At 39.1% G+C, this 12,788-nt stretch overlaps 1 pseudogene; it reads left to right on the top strand.

Moving 5' to 3' along the window:
• Positions 1 to 1,682: 1,682 nt before the first annotated feature.
• Positions 1,683 to 2,808, top strand: LOC148034834 (threonine synthase 2, chloroplastic-like; annotated as a pseudogene).
• The last annotated feature ends 9,980 nt before the right edge of the window (positions 2,809 to 12,788 follow it).

The raw sequence follows: 12,788 nt of genomic DNA, 5'->3' as shown, positions 1-12,788 counted from the left end.
TCATTACTATTCTTACCATCATGTCAGTCCCTAACAATCAATGCATGAGAAGTACAGGTTCCATCTACATTATTCTTGTTTATCTCCTCTATGAGTAAGGCACCCTTAACATCTTGAAGCTTCAAATCATCCTCAGGCATATTAGTACACATGGCACTACAGAAAGTGTCCCATGACTCAGGAAGTGTAAGATACAAGAAGAAGGGAGGGAGATTATGCTTAAACTCAATGCCATGTGAAGTCAAATGTTTGAAAATTGAATGAAACTCAATCAAATGTGCAGATACACTAGTCCCTTCCTTCATATAAGTGGGTCCATAAGTACCAAGAATTATAAGTGGGTCCATAAATACAATGTTTTCTCTCCAAGTCAATGTTGAGAACTATAATTATAGTAACGTTGAAATAAAGATAGTTGTATATGTCAATCCAACTTTGGGTAAATAGCCAAGAAATCAAGCTTCCACTACCAAGGATTCCATGGCATGCTATGCTTCAATTAGAGCAGATTGCATGTGAGATAGATATGGTTCTATGGCATTTTTCTATTATCAAGGTATGTCTATGAGATACATTGACATTTATGCTTCTTTGGAGATGGTATCTAGAGTGGAAGTGGCTATTCCAACTAGCTTTCTAGAGGTTCTTCTAAGATGTCGAAAATATTTTGATGATAAAGCTTCTTTGGTGGCTATGGTGGTAAGGGCACATTGTGTTCATTTTGAGGTTCTTCTAGGGGTGCTAGAAGATGGTGGACCTCGAAGGTATGCCTATGAGCTACATTGACATTGATGCTTCTTTGAAGATGGTGTCTTGAGTGGAAGTAGCTATCCCAAGTAGCTTTCTAGAGGCTCTTCTCAGATGTTAGCAATATGGGGATGATTAAGGTTATTTGGTGGCTATGATTAAGCTTATTTGTTGGCTATGGTGACAAAGTTTTTAGTGTAAAGGCTTCTTTTATCACAACAATGAGTTACTGGGATGGTCTATTTTTTCTCCATTTTGATGGGTACATTCGATGGTTGATACAACTTTGAAATAATTGCATGCATTAGGGCCACTAAAATAAAATTTTCCCTTGCTCATGTTTCAATGATTGTGTAGGATGTACTTACATTTATCATAGCTATGGAAGTGCTCAGAAGAATTTCCAATGCAAATTTGCAGCTACTACAAACTCCATTCAAAGGTCATTCACTTGCTTTACTAGGGTGTGCAATGGTAAATCACAACTAAAGTATTATGCTTTTGTTCGCATGTGACTTTTTTGCCATGCAAAGCTCAAAGAGAATATTGAATAACATAGTTATCTATCTAATGTAGCTTCCATAATGTTTTTTCTAGCTAAACTAGTAAGAAGAGTTAACAAATAGTATTTTTTGACAATTTTTTTTAGCTAAACCAGTAAAAAGAGGTGGCATCTGAACAGAGCACTATTCGTGAGATCTGCTCACCCATGGAGACTCGCCTCTTCCACTTCGGCCTCTAGGAAAAAGAAGGCAACTGACAACATCTGTGACAATGCGTGCCATCATAGTATGTTCAAGCCGCCTACTACCTTCTCTGCAAAGTAAGTTCCCTTTAGCCCATATGACCCTGTTGACGAGGGGTATTTGTTGGTCAAGGTCATTTACAAAATCAAGGATGGTTTGCTTCTTGATGTGTGAAGTACTTGAACTCTGTTTGATTCCTATGTCAGTAAAACTACTTGGCCATTTTGGATCAAGTGATTGGAGTAACGAAAAGTGTGTACTTCCTTAAATGGACAATGATGATATTGTAAATTATTTTCAAGGGAACTGAAATTTGTTCCATGCACAGCAATTTGACAATGAGATGTTGAATTTGAATGACTTGTGGGTGAAGTAGTGTGGTATTAGTCACATGAGGAGCTTTAAGGATCTTGGCATGACGGTCTTGTTGAATCAAGAGAAGAGGTTAAGGAAAATGAATAAGCCTTTCATTCATGTCACCTGTGCATCAACTATTGATACATGTGTAACACTTTCAACTTATTTTGCTGCAACTGGCATTCCTCTTATTGTGTTTTCTCTAACAAAAAGTTGGTGCAAAAAATTGCCAATGCGGTAGTCTTATTGAGCTTGGACACTAATTTTGATAGGTGCATGCATCTAATTTGAGAAGTGATAGAAGCAATGCACATATACTTGGCTAATTCTTTATAAAACCTTCACTTAGAAGGCCAGAAAACTATAGCCATAGAGATTTTGAGTAAGACATTCCTCATTGGGTTATTGTACCTCAAAGTAGTCATGGGAACATCTATGCTTTGTGTTAGGGGTTTATTACATGCAAAGAACTTGTCTTGACTAATCGGATTCCCAGGCTAGTCAGTGCACAAGCTACAACAACAAATGCCATTCTAGTGCATCTATATTATAATACTAGGTGGAATAATTATATACATATGAAGGCCAACCCCACTTTTGCATCTACTATTCAAACTAGTGATTTAGTATCCATTGATAATGCAGTTTATGCCCTTTGAGATTTTGACAAGATTTTAAGAGGTTATAAAAGAAGAACTAATGGATGTTGGTGCTTTGGATAATAGGACTGAAGTGTTTACTTGCCCACACACTTGCATGGCACTATCTGCCTTAATGAAGTTGCAAGAGAAGAATGTAATTGGGGCCAACTAATCAAACTATTGTTCTGAGTGCAGCTCATGGCCTGATGTTCAGTCATTCCAAAATTTCTTACCAATTGAAGGAGATACCAAAGTTGCAGTCAAAGTATGCTACCCTCCCAATTGAAATAAAGCCTAATTTAGGTTCTCTCTCATAGGCACATTTCTGAGAAGGAAACTAACCTAGAGTGTCAATATCTTTGAGGTTATTTGCACATTTCATGTTGACAAGTGGAATGTGCAACCAATATTTCTATGGTAAATCACATCTCTCATTTTGATAAGAGCATGGTGTCTTGGATTTATCTTTATGGTGCAAAAAAAAACACTTCACGGGTTGGAATTTAGCATATCTCTGACATTGTGTAATAAGGATAGGCTGATCATGGAATTTTGCATATCTCTAACATTGTGTAATAAGGACAAGCTAATCATTATGATACCCATAAGTTTGTTTTTACGTCTCCTATTGGAAGATTTGTACTTCTTAATTATCTTTTACTACTTCTTGGCCTTCTGAGTTAGACTGTGATTGTATCTCTAATGTTTTGAGCTTTATAGGTTTGAGTGCTAAGTGAGCTACTACTATGGAGCTTATAGGATACCTATGAAATGGGCGCTAATGGACTATGGCATAGGCACATTTTTGAGCAGCAAATTGACCCAAATTGCTATTGTCTCTGAGGTCATATGCACATTTCATTTGGATAGGTGCAATGTGCAACCTTAGTGATTTTGTGGTAAATTTCATCTTCCATATTTTGACAAGTGCCACATTTTTCTTTGGAGTTATCTTCATGCTACACAAGAATTAAGCTTTACGGGTTGGAATTTTGTAGATCTCTGATCTTATGTACTAGTAATAGTGAAAGTAGTAGGCATTTCTATTTTAGCATAAAATACTAGACATAATCTCCTATTGTCCTGCCTTGTGAGGGATATGTGAATCGTAATAAGGTCAAGTTGATCATTAAGTTACCCACAAATTTTTCATATGTCTCTTGTAATAGCTTTTGACCACAATGAAGATTATTGTGATGATGAAGGCCTTGATTGATTCCCTTTATTAGTGGTCATTGAATGCAATAGAGAGTGTCAAAACTGTTACTCACATTTGGAGCTTACTTAAATATTTTGGATATGTATGGAAGATGCCATGTAGATGTTCTATGCAATATGTCCTCAATTTGTATGCTTTTATTCAGATGTAACTTATTAATGTTATGCAAGGTGAAGTAGAGAAAATCTCTTTGAAGAAGCCTAAATCTCAAGGACTCACAATGAAGGTTTTGTGGATTATCTCCAAGATACAATTGGCTCTAATTAATACATGGAAAAGATTCAAGAAGGTACCAAATAGTTTTTGACTTTCTTGAGACTTTTGTTTTACTTACTAAATTATCCTTGAAATCTTTATCCTTGTAGCATTGGTGTTTTTCTTTTCTTCTAAACTAGTATAACACAAACATGAAGAGTGAATAAACATGGAGATTAACAATTTGAAAAGGTTAATTGTCTTGTGTGTAGGGTACATACCTTATTACTATGCCTCCATATTTCATGTGTGTTTGCAAATTGATGTGTAGTGTGTTTCATGAGACTATGTGCAAACACAAGAAGCATTGCAGCTAGTAGCTTTCGTTTTATGCATGTGTGCAAACATGCATTAGTCTATTTATTCTATATCCTTATGCTCATGTTGATGGATTATGCATAAGGCTTTAGAACTATTATAAAATTTTTCTAGGATGTTACTAGATTCAAGGCATGGATAAGCTTTAAAACTACATGAAGGTGTTTTAGGAAAAATTGAATATCTAAGCCCACATCTCTTTCAGAAAACTTCAATTTTATATCCTCCTAGTTGAGAGGACAATAACTTAATACAGCATGTGTGATGCATGCTAGTATATATACTTATTTATCTCAAGTCTTTTTCATGCTCCTCATATCTTGTTGTCAACTTAATTTTGTGGGGAAGATACTAATGTGAAGACCGACAAAATCATAAGAAGAAGGGCCTATTACTCCAAACAAAAAGTGGAAGACATTTGTAAAGTCTTGAGAGCTTCTATAGGAGACATGATGGTTGGATTGTTGATTAAAAATATGGAATGCTACATGGAGAAGGCAGTTTTGCAGCCTGGATTCCACACTAATCCTGCTCAAACAAAAATTCATGGGGCATTGTATGGACTATGGAAAATGGTGACCTATCTCACCATTAATTCTTAAGTAGTGGATTAGATTTGCAAAGATGTAGATCCAAGTTAATTCTTAAAAGTTTTTGCAGTCAAATGTTTGACTATTTCTCGAGTAAGTTACTCATGAATATATGTGTGCATCACGTGGGTTCAAAATAAGGTATTTTTAAAATACCCTTTTTATATATTTTTTACATACACAAGGATATAATATAAAGGGGTTATTTACACATTGAATAGAAAAGGGTTATGTTTTATTCAAGAAAAATTCACACATAAAGATATTTATAAATAGGCCTTGAACGCAAGTGATGTCTATATACATATAGTAACTTTCCCAAGGACTATTTGCAAGATTGTTTGAATCAGTCAAATGCCAAATGTCTTAATGTAGGTGGTTGTTCAATGTTGGTTGTTACCAATACTCATAGACTTGGATGTGAAGTTTTGATACTAGTTGTATATCAATTGTACAAAAAGATGCATCTCCATGTTCAACATCTTGGGCTTGCAAATTGCGATAGGACGAGAAGTAACATTGATCCCCATAAGCAAAAGGAGTTGAAACAATTTTCTTTTCAGTCAACCACATGATGAATCAACATGTATATGGATTTTCTTTAAGATTTCAATTTTGTAAGGCTAGATGTTCTAAACATTCTATCAATATATTCAGGTCCTTAAAGCTACTTTAGTGGAGCTTGGAGCTTGATGGATACCCTATACAATAACAACATTAATTTAGCATGTCACATGCATCTTACATTTGTAGAGCATGAGATCATTGCTACAATTTACCTCTGGTTTTATGTTTTATGGAACCAAAGGCTCTTGCCATACTAAAAAAAGGCAACCTCACATGCGACCATGTGAGTGGGCTTATTGAACCGCTATGTAGTGGAAAGGTCATTTGTGAGCTCACAATCATCATCATCATCATCACCATTGGTATCAAACTATTCTGCCCTCTCTTGATGCTATTTTTCAAGGAGGAATATATGAGAGGACCATTGTTTGGTGCCCATTTGCAATTTTGTTGAATATGGCATTGGGCTATAGCTTACCTGTAGCTCCATCTTTGGCTAGTTGTGACATGTGGGATTGATCTTCACAATCTTCCAAGCTTTGCTACTTCAACTGGAGATCCTTGGGGCTTGAAATAGATATTGGTTATGGCTTCTTATTTAGAAAGATGGACACAAAGGGAGAGAAATCAAGAGTTGCAATATCTAGCTATGGCTGCTTTCTTGGGTGAAATAATAGTAGGAGAAGAGACTATTAAAGTAGGTCATAGAATCTTAAAAGCTAAAAGTAAGAGTAGATTTGAGAAGAGAATATAGCATTTTGGCTTGTGTCAAGCTACAAGTAGGATGAACATTGCTAGAATGAGCTAAAGAAAGGCCAAGAAATGCTTTGTACCTACACATGATTTCCACCAAGAAAGGCACACAACTCTTGAGTGTTTTTGGACGTTGTACATTCACCAAGAAAGATTTGTGAAGAAATAGTGAGAATAACTTGTAAAAGCTGAAGAAATTTAAAGTGCATTGAGTGAGATGCTCTTCAGAAGAAGCTGCTTTCTTTCCTTTGACATATTTTTCACAGAAATTGCCACATTTATGGATACAAATGTAGTACAAGTGTTGCTTGATTGCTAATGAAAGTCGTACTGGGTTATTTCAAAACCTAAAACTATGCATATGCTCAAGTAAAAACTTTCTTTCAATCCCATAGTTTCCACTACTTTAGGGATTCTTATTTCAAAGTAGCTATTGAAGGAAAAAATCCCTATGCAGTTTAGTTGGTTTGAGTTTTCTTACATGACCTTCCTGTGTGTATTGGTTGTCTCCTCTACAGTTGTCTCCTATGGAATGACATTGCTAGAGTGTGTGAGCTTGGTTGTCGAGAGATTGCTACTTCTTACTATGTGCCTTGCATGTAGTGTGATACTACAACATTGTCCTGCTTGGTTCAGTTTCTTCTTAGGTATTTCTATATATTTGATGCACCTTGTTGTTTGTCTTCTTTGTAGCCCAAATTGACAGCAATGTGATGTTTTAAAAGCCTTCCATGCAGCCCATTTCCTAGCAACATGTCTTATTTGTTCTAGTTGCTACATGTTTTTCGATATATCTTTGTGTGTTTTTCATTTTATTTTCATGGTTTTGCTCTATACTATGTCGATAATCTCTCTTATCTTACAGGACTGCATGTTGACTAATATTGTTGACTCTGGTTGTTTGTTAGTAGTGTCCCCACTCTGAGTTTGGCTTTTTTATTTATTATTGGTGAGCAAAATCTATTTTTCTTTCTTTCTTCATTGTCGGTGTGGCAGGTTTTGGTTGTGGCTTGCTTATGTTTTTTGCATTCTGTGATTGATTAAGCTAAGCTTCTCATTGTGTCGATATATCTCTATGCATTGCAAAGGGACATACATGCCATAACCATCGATAGCTACATGGAACTACTTGACAAGGATAAGCAAGCTCTCCTTTTCTAGCAATTCCCAAGCAACCCATTAGCATTGGCATCGACACAAGTGATAGAGATTTCCAATTCTATGTAGGAAAACTATCAGATGTTTCATTTTTCCTAAATACTTTCTATTGGGGTAAAAGGCCTCTAGGCCTGCCCATGTACACTATGACTACCTATTCTTTATTCATATATAATATGATAGTGCAATAAGGCTGTTAGTTCAATTGGATAGCACCTACATCGTGTATACTCTTCTCTCCCACATTTTCCTCTTCTCCTTCTCCACCACCATTACATCCCCTTCAACTGGTATCAGAGCTTTGGATTAGAGCTTGATCGTGGAGCTTGGCCCGGTATTACTTTAGCCTAGATTGAAGATCTGGAGCTTGGAGCTTTAATGCCATCCATGGCTTCTTCCCCTCAAGGTAAGATTTCATCTCCCGCCTCTCCCTGGCCCTCATAGGCTCTTTGCAAGTGTTCCTTGGCTTCATTGGGCACCTTGTATGCCCCCATTTACCCCTTATCCTCATCATAACTAGCATATCCCATAGTAGTAGCTCACGTTTTTTGCGCATGTTTCAAAATCTGGCTAAAAAATCCCATTTTTTCTCATATCTCGAGTATCTAAACCCGATTTTGGCAATGTAAGAGTCTAACTTGGGGTTTTGGCATGCTTCAGACGCAATGGCGATGTCAGATCTGTCAAATTCTAATCACAGAATTTTCTGTAACAGATCTGAATTGATTTACAACAAGAAAATGTCATGCTCTTAGCTTATGTGATGCTCTCGAGACTTGGTATTTGATGTCCAAATGCTCTGGGGATGGGCCATACAAAATAGTTTCTGCACTGTGTACAATGCTCGTGTAAACAAAAACAAAGTGTACTTAAATCATAACACTGATACATAAAATAAATACATGATCGCATAATGAAAGCGACTGGTACAATCAGGCAAGATATCACTACTACATAGAAAATTTCTACACAGATCAGGCAACTAAAAAATAAGGGTGTGCGAGCTCCAAGGATCCAAGGGTGAGCTATACATCCTTGCCATCTAAAAGATCGCCCCACCGCAAAGGAGCATCGAACAGACTTTGCAAAAAAAGAAACAACTACACATCAGTCCACCATACAATAATGCATTCTAATTAAACATGGTAACTATGGACAAGAAAGATGAGTGGCTTATAGAGCCAGCGCGTCTATATAATCAGTCGATCAATGCAATGAGACCGTGCATCTCTGCATATCGAGTCTCAAGGCAGATCGGATCGCGATTTGTAATGGAGTGCTACAAAGAAAACAAAATACTAACTGTTAGAAACATGATTGTTAGTACAAAGGATATTGCAAAAAAATAAGCAAGCAAAAAATAAGAAAAACTTACAAAGTCCTCCAGATATGTCCTGTGGCCGCCACTCCCAAGATGATGGACCACTCCGGCCTTTAGTCGTGCCCTCGCTGCCTCGCACTGCTGACTCCAACGTCTTGGAGAATCTGTAGCCTCCTCACTCAGTCGGCGCCAGTCATCCGCGTCTAGCCATTCGGGCTTTTCATACCCACTCTTGAGTGCCTTGTGTGCATCTGATCGTCTGTGTGATGTATATGCATGCATGCAGTCCATCATCCAGCCTGTAGAGAATCTATCTGCTATGGCTGGAATCGGAAACTCCTCATGCAAGGATGCTACTATGTAGTCCTTGCTCCCCTCTAGTATGTTTTTCCAATGATCTAAGATGTTGTGCCGAAAAACCTGTTGGCACAACTCTCTCATGCGAGCCATCACCCTCCTCCCCTCATCATTCATGATGATGGCTCCTAACCTATCATCGACAAGATAGGCATATCCCTCTGGGATATGCCAAAGATGGGTGCTCTCCCACTTGCGACCACACTCCTGGGCATATCCAGGAGACCCTTGTACATCTGGTGTACCAATCAGGGTAGTATCTTTCAGTGTAGCACCCATAGGGGTGTCACATGCAGATGATTGAGCCAAAGCCGGCATAACTGGAGTAGACGTCCCCACAGGTGTGACAAATCCTAGAGGTGATGCAACTCCAGCAGAACGACGAGACGGAGACACTGCGTCCATGCCTCCACAACAACCACCTGAGCCATGATCCCTGGAACTGCCATGAGAGCAAGGAGTAGCACCTATATCCCATGCCGACCGTGGGCTCACTTCCTCCGTATCTCTACAATATCCCCCTGACCCTGAAGCACTCCCTCCCTCCCGCCTAAGTCTAGAGCATCAATCTTGTCTGCTCAAAGCTGAAGCATCTGATCGAGCAGAAGTAGATCTAATAGAGCGGCCTAACGATGTCCGAGACAGCTTCTGGTGTGCCATGTCTCTGAATCTTGCCATCTGATCTGGAGACATATGCGTGAAGATATCCTGCAACTTCTCATCGCTCATCCCTTGACTCATCTTGATGATCTAAGTATCCAAAAAGGTCACCTACACAGACAAAAAATGATGTTAGCATAATCAATTTAAATCATACAAAGCACGGTAATATAAATCCTAAAAAAATAATCTCACTTAAAATGCATATCTTATGTACCCTTATAAGCGATTAGTCAACGAATCGACTTAATGGATGCTCCAAGTAGGAAGTATCCTATGGTCCCATGTCAATCTCCTGACACAACTCCGCATACACTGGAAGGTCGATAAACATGTCACCACAAAAGGATGAGTCCACCCCGTTCTCAAAGAATTCTTGGACTCCTGTTTTTCCATCATTGTTACCCGATGTTGGCTCCTCTATATACTCCAAGCTTTCGGTGGCCTCCACCCCTTGCAATATCGACCCTTCTATTTGCATATTGTCCTCATCTATACTCGGAACATCGCTTTGATCATATACTCTCGTACTTCGGGGAGTTGAAGGTATAACATACCACCATCGAGGTTGTCAAGGGTTTGGATAGAAGATTACCTACTCACAAATACGTATAAGAGATATTATTTGCTTTACAATGCACTCTTCTTTAGTGGACAAAACCCAAGGAGCGTGAGGTAGCTGCATGGGACCATCAACACTCGACTACGGCCAAAGTGCCTTCATCTTGCCTACCTCCTTCAAATCCATTCATGCCTCTATAGTGTCTCTCTTTCCCGTGATGTGGTCCCATAACAAGCTGCCCACATTCTTGAAAATATGCATGGGATCCAACAAGTGGGTCCAATATGGCAACTTGTAGAAAACTGAGAACCGTTCCATTCCGTTTGGATGTGACTCCGCATGGACCATTTACTACTCGTACCAGCTTGCGGCATTCATACGTGTTGGAGGTCATCCAAGAAAACCTTCCCTGAGTTCATGACCCTTTCGCAAGAAAGCGGCGTGTCCTTGATATACCATCTTCTTCATGGTTTGTGACCTTCGGGAGTCTAACTGTGGCCCGCACAATGGACATGCATGATAATTTGAGGTAACGAGACATGTTCCAACACCTCTATCCTCGTGCAAAATAACAAGAACGAAAGCCTATTTACCTGAAGATCGTCCACATGAGAATGGCTCGAATATTGGAGGACCATCGACCATCGCGCTTGCTCATATCTTACATGGTGACCCCCTTCTCCCACAAAATTTTAAGCTCATCGACTAATGGAGGAAGATACACGTCCATATTTTTGACTTTGTAGCAGCCGGGGATGAGTAAGCTAAGGATAAGATGTCCTTTCTTCATAGAAAAACATGGAGGGATATTGTAGTTGACAAGGACTATAGGCCACACACTGTAAGAAGTTGAGTGCAGACCGAATGGGTTCACGCCATCCATTGCAAGACCGAGCTGAATATTCCTTGGCTCTCGAGAAAAACCTGGGAAGGTAGATTCAATGTGGCTCCATGCGCGTGAATCCACTGATATTCGTTGAACTCCATGTGTGGACGTATTCTGCGCATGCCACATTGTCAAGCTTGCCATGCCAGACGTACGGAATATGTGGTTTATGCGGGGGATAAGCGGAAAGTATCTAAGAACTTTTTGAGGGATAGTTTTCCCTTGCAAGTCCTATCGATACCTATGAGCACCACACTTTGGACATGTCTCCATAGTCACGTATTCTCCTTGAAATAGTATGCAATCGTTGATACATGCATGGATGCTGTTGTAGTCCATGCCAAGCTTTCGTAAAACATGTCGTGCATCATCACGAGACTCAAGCATGGTATTTGCAGGTGGTAATATATAATATTTCAGTAACCTGAAAAAAATCATAAAACACCTTGAAAAAGCACAAATATTTTTAATGAAAGTGTCGAAAAGAAATCAACGAAGCATACGTACAAGGTACCTGAACAACTCGGTCACACTCGCATCGCTCCACTCGTATTTTGCTTACACACTTAGGAGTGCAAGCAGTGTCTTTAGGCGAGATACTCGGCACCCATCATATAATGGTATGGATGCTTCCTCTTTAAGTGGATCAGAAGTCTCGACATCCATGGGAATCAATGCATTCATCATTGCCTCCATCTCAATCTCCAAGATTGTAGGTAGGTCTGAAAGGTTGCTTGTCTCCTTTGGTATTGACGGTATAGATTCAGTAGTACCTTCCAAGTGGTGGTTTGGCTCAGGCACTCCATCCATCGCACACCCACGAACTCTTCTAATTGGCCGCAAAGGGTGCACTCCTCCTAGGACGAGACATCACCTCCCTAGATAGAAAATTTGCCAGCCAAACCTAATCTTCTTGTATATGGTATTCAATTAGCTTGCAAGTACAATGCATGATTGATATTAACTTTTCTTACCGTTTGCTAAAAATCCAAGATCGCCTGATCAATGATCTCAGATTGAAACTCGTCAAAGCATCGTACATGTTCTATAGACAATCGACGTTTTTGTCTAATTGCCAGCTTGCATTGAGAGCAAGAATATGGGACACACTGATTAAGATATGCCTCGCAATCTTGAACAGCAAGACCTTCATCGTTTTCCATTTTTTCTATGTTTCGACAAACAATTTGTTTTTTTTATCATTCTTTTTTTCTTTCTTAAATTGTTTGAGAAAGGATTTCCTCTCTTGTAACTCAGCAAAAATTAACGTATGTAAAGTCTCCACCCATCTATCTACAAATTAACGTATATATATCGGAGTGTTTCCCATCTCATGGTGTTGCACCGCACCTCATCGGACCTCGCCACCACTCTCTCTTTGTTGTTTATCCATTCATTATCTCCTCTCCTTCCATCTCTCTCTCGTTTTTTCTTTCTTTATTATGTTGTATGTTCGTTCCCTCTCTCTCGTTCCTTCTTCTTTTTTCTCTTCCTTCCCCTCTCTCATTTTCTTTAGCAATCATGACTACGACCATGACTACGATGATGACGACGACGATGATTACGATTACGATCACAACCACGACCACGACTACGACTACGACTACGACCACGATCACGACCACGACCACGACCACAACTACGACCACGA

The sequence above is a fragment of the Lygodium microphyllum genome, chromosome 6 (assembly GCF_053477565.2).
Source record: "Lygodium microphyllum isolate KBCC chromosome 6, Lygodium_microphyllum_v1.1.10, whole genome shotgun sequence".
NCBI lineage: Eukaryota > Viridiplantae > Streptophyta > Polypodiopsida > Schizaeales > Lygodiaceae > Lygodium > Lygodium microphyllum.
The sequence above is the reverse complement of the archived record's forward strand: the minus strand, read 5'-3'. Positions and strand labels throughout refer to the sequence as shown.